Here is an 8,316-nt window from a genome sequence, read left to right as displayed (position 1 = left end):
CCTCATTTGCTTAGCGCAGCTCAGAATTTTGCCTATGATCCCAGCTTCTTTATTGATAGGGTCCCTCTCACTCTTAAAAAGTATCCCAATTTGGAAGATACTTTGCATGCCATCCTAGTGTCTAATTATCTAGAATAGACTACGTAACACAGGTGTAAGATGAGAACATGCTAGTGATGGCAAGGAGGATAAACTGAACATCTGGCCAAAGTGGGGTTCCCTGAGAAGACTGAGACTCCACCAAAATGAGATGGTGGAAAAAAATAAAGAGGCAAAAACCAGCCCTTAAAAGTGTTAGTTTTTCTTTGGATGAGCCTGGAAGGGGATCAAAAGAAATTTGAAGACTGGTGAAGTCCTTGCTAGAACCAGAAGTTATACTAAGTAATCTTTAGAGTTGTGTTGATATATTCTGCGGTAGACCTGCCTTTGGTTGTTTTCACCAACTCTTAAAATTCTGATGTTCTACTTACTATTTCGATTTGGGGAACTATAAAATCTTAAGTGAGCTAAAATGAACTGTTCTTTGAGGATATTCTGAGAGTTTTACAAAAGTCCATGAGATGGTGGGAGACATGTCAGTCTGAGGTGTTACAAAACCAGAATTAAGATGTACAAGGAAGTTCACTGCAGCTGTGGGGGGTGGGGACAGCTGCCATGTGCCCATGTGTGGGGGAGTGGGCAGATGAAATATGACTGCACATCGTAGAACTCTATGAAGCACCTAGAAGTGACAGATTAACTGTATGCATCTTGATATAGCTGGATCTTAAAAATAGGCTGCTGAGGGAAAAATTGAGAATCAAATTAATGTATTTAACATGAATTTGGCATTCACATAAATTTAAGCTTTATATGCATAGATCAATTCTACATAATTTATGAGAATGAAGCAAACCAATATGAATCACATTAAGCACCTTAGAATATTGAGCTGTGATGGGTTGTTAGGGAGTGGGCTATGGAAATACAGATTATAAATACATGAGTAAAACATGAGCCTGAAATTTGGTGAACAAGGTGATAAAAAAATAAGAAGTCACAATTCTATTGAAATCTATGGATTGTTAAATAATTTTCAATCTTGAACAGAAATGTTATGTTAAATCAAAATTATTTAATGGCTATTATATCTCTCTATCCCTTCAATCAAATGAAAAGGAACAATTACTATTATAAGTATTGAACACAGCTAGATCGTTTGGAACATTGTTTTTCAAGGTTTTTTTCAATTCAGTCATTATAACCAAATTGAGTTTGAAATTCGGCCTATTAAATTACACCAGGAAATCTTTGTTGGTACAATTTCCATTGATATTCTGCCTTATCTAGGTAAACTTCATAAACTGTAAATTCAGAACCGGAAAAAAAAAGATCCAGATTAAACACTGGGAGAAACTAATCTGTAGCTATTAAAAGAAAAAGAGAGGCCATGATTAACTCACAAAGAAATAACAATTCTGTAAATACCTATGACTAGAAAGGAGATTGAATCAGTAACAACTATCTCCTAACAAAGGAAAGCCCAGGTCCAGATGGCTTCACTGGAGAGTTCTACCCACCATTTAAAGAAAAATAAATACCCATTCTTCTCAAACTCTTTCAAAAAAACTGAAGAACAAAAACACTCCCAAACTTATTCTGTGAGGTCGTTTACCCTGATACTTTAGCAAAAAAAAGACACTGTAAGAGAAGAAAATGACAAATCAATACCTTGACAAATACTGACATAAAAATTCTCAACAAATACTAGCAAACCAAATTCAACAACCATTAGAAGTATTACATATGTGGAGAACTATGAACCACTGGTCAAGGAAATAAGAGAGGACACAAACAGATGGAAAAACATTCCATGTTCATGGTTAGGAAGAATCAATATTGTGACAATGGCCACACTGTCCAAAGTAATTTATAGATTCAACACTATCCCCATCAAGCTACCTATGACCCTCCTCACAGAACTGGAAAAAAACACCTTAAACTTCATATGGAACCAAAAGAGAGCCCACATAGCCAAGATAATGCTAAGCAAAAAGAACAAAGCTGGAGGCATCACGCTACCTGACTTCAAACTATACTGCAAGGCCACAGTAATCAAAACAGCATGATACTGGTACCAAAACAGAGATATAGACCAATGGAACAGAACAAAGGCCTCAGAAGCAATGCCACACATCTACAACTATCTGATATTTGACAAACCTGACAAAAATAAGCAATGGGGAAAGGTTTCCCTGTTTAATAAATGGTATTGGGGAAACTGGCTAGCCATGTGCAGAAAGCAGAAACTGGACCCCTTCCTGACATCTTACACTAAAATTAACTCCAGATGGATTAAAGACTTAAGCATAAGACCTAATGCCATGAAAACCCTAGAAGAAAAACTAGGCAAAACCATTCAGGACATAGGCATAGGCAAGGACTTCATGACTAAAACACCAAAAGCATTGGCAACAAAAGCCAAAATAGACAAACAGGATCTAATTAAACTCCAGAGCATCTGTACAGCAAAAGAAACAATCATGAGAGTGAACCAGCAACCAACAGAATGGGAAAAATTTTTTGCAATCTACCCATCTGACAAGGGCTAATATCCAGAATCTACAAAGAACTAAAACAGTTTTACAAGAAAAAAAACAACCAACTCCATTCAAAAGTGGGCAAAGGATGTAAACAGATGCTCTTCAAAAGACATATATGAGGCCAACAAACATATGAAAAAATGCTCATGATCACTGATTATTAGAGAAATGCAAATCAAAACCACATTGAGATACCATCTCACACCAGTTAGAATGGCAATCATTAAAAAATCTGGAGACAACAGATGCTGGAGAGGACATGGAGAAATAGGAACACTTTTATGCTGTTAGTGGGAGTGTAAATTAGTTCAACCATTGTGGAAGACAGTGTGGTGATTCCTCAAGGACCTAGAAATAGAAATTCCATTTGACCCAGCAATCCCATTACTGGGTATATATCCAAAGGATTATAAATCATTCTATTATAAAGACACATGCACACGTATGATCATTGCAGCACTGTTTACAATAGCAAAGACTTGAAACCAACCCAAATGCCCATCGATGATAGACTGGACAATGAAAATGTGGCATATATACACCATGGAATACTATGCAGCCACAAAAAAAGATGAGTTTGTGTCCTTTGTAGGGACATGGATGAATCTGGAAACCATCATTCTCAACAAACTGACACAAGAACAGAAAATCAAACACTGCATGTTCTCACTCATAAGTAGTTGTTGAACAATGAGAACACTTGGACACAGGGAGGGGAGCATCACAAACTGGGGTCTGTTTGTGGGGACTAGGGTAGGGACAGCAGGGGGTAGGAAGGTTGGGGAGGGATAACATGGGGAGAAATGCCAGATATAGGTGACAGGGAGATGGAGGCAGCAAACCACATTGCCATGTATGTACCTATACAATTCTGCATGATCTGCCCATGTACCCCAGAATCTAAAATACAATAAAATATATATATATATATATATAAAGAAGTATTACACATGTGACCATCATGCAATGCAAGAATGGTTTCATATATAAAAATTGATAAATGTAACACACTATATTAATGAAATGATAGATAATAATGCCACTGCCATCTCAAAGCAGAAAAATCATTTGACCAAATTTAACACACTTTTATGATTTAGAAAATAATCTTAATGAATTAGGAATAAAATAAAATAACCACAAAATTAAAAAGCCCTTTATGAAAAGCCCACAGCTAGCACTTAATGTTTAGAAACTGAAAGCTTCTCTCAGATCAGGAACAAGACAAGGATGCCCAGTCTCGCCACTTCTATTCAACATCGTACTGGGTATCCTTGCCAGAACAATCTGTCAAGGAAAAAAGAAAACAAAAAAAACGGGCACTGGAATCAGAAAGGGATAACTAAATTTAACTCTGTTTACAATAATATAATCTTATGAGTAGAATACTCTATAAAGATTTCACAAAAAAACTCTTAGAACTAAAAACAATTCAGCAAATCAGCTGCATTTCAATACACTATCAATGAACAATCTGAAAAGACAACTAAGAAACTAATCTCATTTACAGTGGCAATCAAAAAATATAATAAAATATTTAGGAATAAACTCGACCAAAAAGGCATGAGACGTGAACTGAAAACTACAAAGGATTGCCTAAAGAAATTAAAGAAGACACAAATAAGTGGAAAAATATCCCATCTTTATTTACTAGAAGACTTTATATTGTTAAAATGTCCATATTATTCAAGGTGAGCTACAGATTCAATGAAATCCCTAACAAATTCCCAATGGCATTTTTTTTTTCCAAAATTTGAAAAAGTTTTTCAAAACTATAAAAACAAATCCCAAAATTTATATGAACCTCAAAGAACCCCTAATAACCACAGCAATCTTGAGAGAGGAAAAACAAAGCTGGAGGCCTCACACTTCCTGATTTCAAAACATATTACAAAGTTACAGTAATCAAGTAGTATGGTAAGAACATAAAGATGGTCATTTAGACGTATAAAAGAGAAGCCCACATATATCATCAAATGATCTTTGACATGAATGCTGAAACATAAAAGAGTATGATTCAGTAGGGCCAGTTAGTACAGGTTAGCCATCCCTTACTGAGGGCCACAGTAATCCTTCCAACTGCATGTTCCCTTTCGTATAATTACATAAATACAGATTTACTTTTGCACATCTCTTTCCAAAATAATAAGAATGTTTATTTAAATTTATAAACGTCATGCCTTTTAGGAAATAATAGCAAAAAGGAAAGTACCCTTTGGAAAAAGAGAAGGCCTGGAGGAGGGGAGGGACTTTGCAGGGCTACTTTGGGTGCAATGTTTCAGATTCTAGGCCTAGACCTGCATGGGGAAGATGGAGGACCCAAGAAAGGAAAGGTCAGAAGCTGGAGACAAAATCAGAAAAGGAGAGATAAACAATGCAACATTCCTTTGGCGTATTAAATAAAATAAATCCACTCCATCATTTCAGAGGAATTTTCAGGCAGAAGATTAGTAAATAAGAGATAAAAAGAGATAATTTCATTTTACATATCTAGTCTTACAATTTTCAGGTATGCAAAATACTAATGATAGCCTTATTTTTTTCCTTATATTATTAGGGAACATAATAATTGTACATATTTTTGGGATACAGTGACATTTTGACACTAGTGATAACCTTTTTATGGTACCATTATTTTAATAAATGTCAAACTAGTTTTAAATGTTTTTGTAGTTTTTCTCACAAGCAAGTAACACCAAACACTATTGCCCTATAACATATTTAAGGTCCTCAACCTCGAATTTCTACCATGAGATTTTCAGAGACATAACACTTCTAGTTGGAAAAGAAATGTTTTTCCATGACTCCTGTTCATAATGACAACAGGGATATCAGAATACCACATACACATATCCACACACACCCCCACATCACACAAACCAAACACACACATACACATACCCCAAAACACAACACATGTAGGTACCCACAGTACACACACTCCCCACACCAGACAAACCAAAAACACATATACACACACCAACACACAACACACACAGGCACACATACATGCACACACCCCCACACTAGACAAACCAAATACACATAAACACCCCAAAACACAACACACACATGCACACATACCCCCACACCAGAAAAGCCAAACACATACACCCACCCCAACACACACACATGCATACACTCCATATCAGCCACACCAAAAACACACTACACACACGTACACCCTCCATATCAGACACACCAAACACACACACACTGAAACACAACACACACACGATTATAGTTAATGTACTTGTGAGTGGAAGAAATTGTATTCTAGATATAAGAAATATTTTTATAAAATTTGGAAACACTTTCAGGATCATGAAAGGATAATTGCAGATTATATAGAATATTCACCCATCCAGAATGACACATTCTAAAGACTTCCTGTCACAAGTTCACAGATTCTGGCTGCCTGGTTTTATAACTACAAGCTTTATTGCATTAAAAATAGCATCCCATTCATCTCAGACATTGTACTAGGTACTTCTATAAATGTGCCTTATTTAGTCTTCACAGGAAATATTACAAGACAGGGACTGTGAATCCCAGATTTACAGATGTTAAACTGAAACTTAGATAAGTGAAAAGTTGAGCTTCCCTTGCTGAAGGCTCCAGAAGTCCCCTGTAAATATCCCTGGGGAAGCGCTCTGGCTGAAGGCAAGGCAAAGGATCTACATCGCAAATAGTCATGCTTACACAGAAAACAGGCTGTTCCAGAGATCCTGGGTTCATTTGGGACAGCTAGAGGGAGGACTGCAGCTGAGTAGAAAGGTGAAGGTGAAGTCCTACCAATGACCCCTGGACCCTGACACTCCCTGAAATTTGCTCAGTCTCATTGGGATTAAAATCTGAATCTGCCCGTATGCAACATCAATACATTTTGTAGAGAAGAAATCTACCATCAGAACTGAGAAAAATGAGACTCATTTTGCATTTTTATGTCAAATCTCATCTGCAAGTTTTATAATCACTCTTTCTAAAAATTTGAACAATAAAAGGCACTTACAAGTAACATTAATTTTCTAAATTCCATCACTGGAGGACAGTGGGAAGCTGAGACACTAGGGCAGGTGTAAGAAGTTTGCAGTAAATGGTATCATTCCTTCAGCGTTCCTACTAAAAGTCAAGAATCAGTGTATGCGGTCTCTGTTTCTGGAGCTGTACATCTTCAGATTTCTATTCCATTTATTCACCAAATTTAGACTTTCATAGTCAAGGTCACTGCTTGATTAATGACTCAAAAGTTAAAATGAAAGTTACAGGCAAGAGAAAGAGGAAGTGGTGGTCTGTACCAGGAGGTGGGCGCACAGGCGGCACAGCATCACTTCACTAAGGATAATACACTCGCCTGATGAAGATCAATGATGCAGATCTCCCGGCCATTAGTATTCGCTGGCAGTTCATCTCGAATGGAGAGATAGATAGATAGCACCAGCTATTTATTTGAGAAAAGTTACACGGTGTGACATATTCCCTGTTTCTCTTTTCCTCCGGAGGCTCTCCAACACCACAATTAGGGAAAATTACTGTGTGAAAGGCAAGCAGTACAAAATTCTGGTTTTCTTTGTCCTTTTGGCAACTCTCTGCCTTCTTGTCATTTATTTTTACCTGTATTCTACGAACAAAAGAGCTAATTTTCTAACAAAACTCTCCTGACAGTTCATTCAATGGGAAATGCTTTATGGATGCAGCCTTAGCAGAGTGATAGTGGTTCAGCTGCTATGTTTTCTATGTTTAAAAGACTCTCCCAATAATACCTGCTCTCACAAATGGGTATGAGTCAACCAAGATATAACCAAATGTTAGGCATATCCTTTCAGATCAAAAAGTCTTCCTGACATTTTTAATAAGTACTGAAATTTTTTCTCCATATCATTTCTTGCATGTTTACATGTTATGATTGCCACACCGACCCTAAATTAAGTCAAACCAATTTAATTCACTTTAGCAGATGGGATTTCTGTGCTGATCAGTTGCACGTAAAATACAGCTTTGTCAAAATGTAAAACAAAGAAAATCTAGGGTTTGTGGATAATAAAGGCGAATGTGAAGATCAAAAAAGAAAGTTCAGAGAGTGCCCAAGGACAGTAGGAGGGTAGAGCAGGGCGACAGTGCAACAGGGAAGCAGGGCTGGTGATATCACCTGTGGGGCCAGTGCAAAATAAAAATGCAAGGCCCCTTGTTCAAAAGGTATTAAAAATTTCAAGGCGGTCACAGTAGAGTGTTAAGCCAAGCATAGAACTGCATAACACTGCACAGGCAGGCTGGGCGCAGTGGCTTACACCTGTAATCCCAGCACTTTGGGAGGCTGAGGCAGGTGACTCACTTGGGGCCAGGAGTTTCAGACCAGCCTGGCCACATGGCAAAATCCCATCTCTACTAAAAAAAAAAAAAAATAGCTGGATTAGCTGGGGTGTAGTGACTGACGTGTGCCTGTAGTTCCAGCTACTCAGGAGATTGAGACAGGGGAATCACTTGAACTCTGGAGGTGAAGGCTGCAGTGAGCACTCCAGCATGAGACACTATCTCAAAAACAAGAATAAAAGACAAAACAAAAAGTTGCAGAGGCAGCATGCTTGGGAAGCAGCTCTGTACAGAAAGGATGAGAAAGGAGAGCACATATCACCTTGTACCCAGAAAGGTCTGTGTGTCAAAGGACACTATCAGCTGAGTAAAAGACAACCTACAAAACAGGAGGAAATACTGGCAAATCATATATCTGATAAGA

This window comes from Aotus nancymaae, unplaced genomic scaffold (assembly GCF_030222135.1).
Source record: "Aotus nancymaae isolate 86718 unplaced genomic scaffold, 86718_ANA_hifiasm-v0.15.2.pri h1tg000155l, whole genome shotgun sequence".
Classification (NCBI taxonomy): Eukaryota; Metazoa; Chordata; class Mammalia; order Primates; family Aotidae; genus Aotus; species Aotus nancymaae.
Note: the sequence above shows the minus strand (reverse complement) of the source record.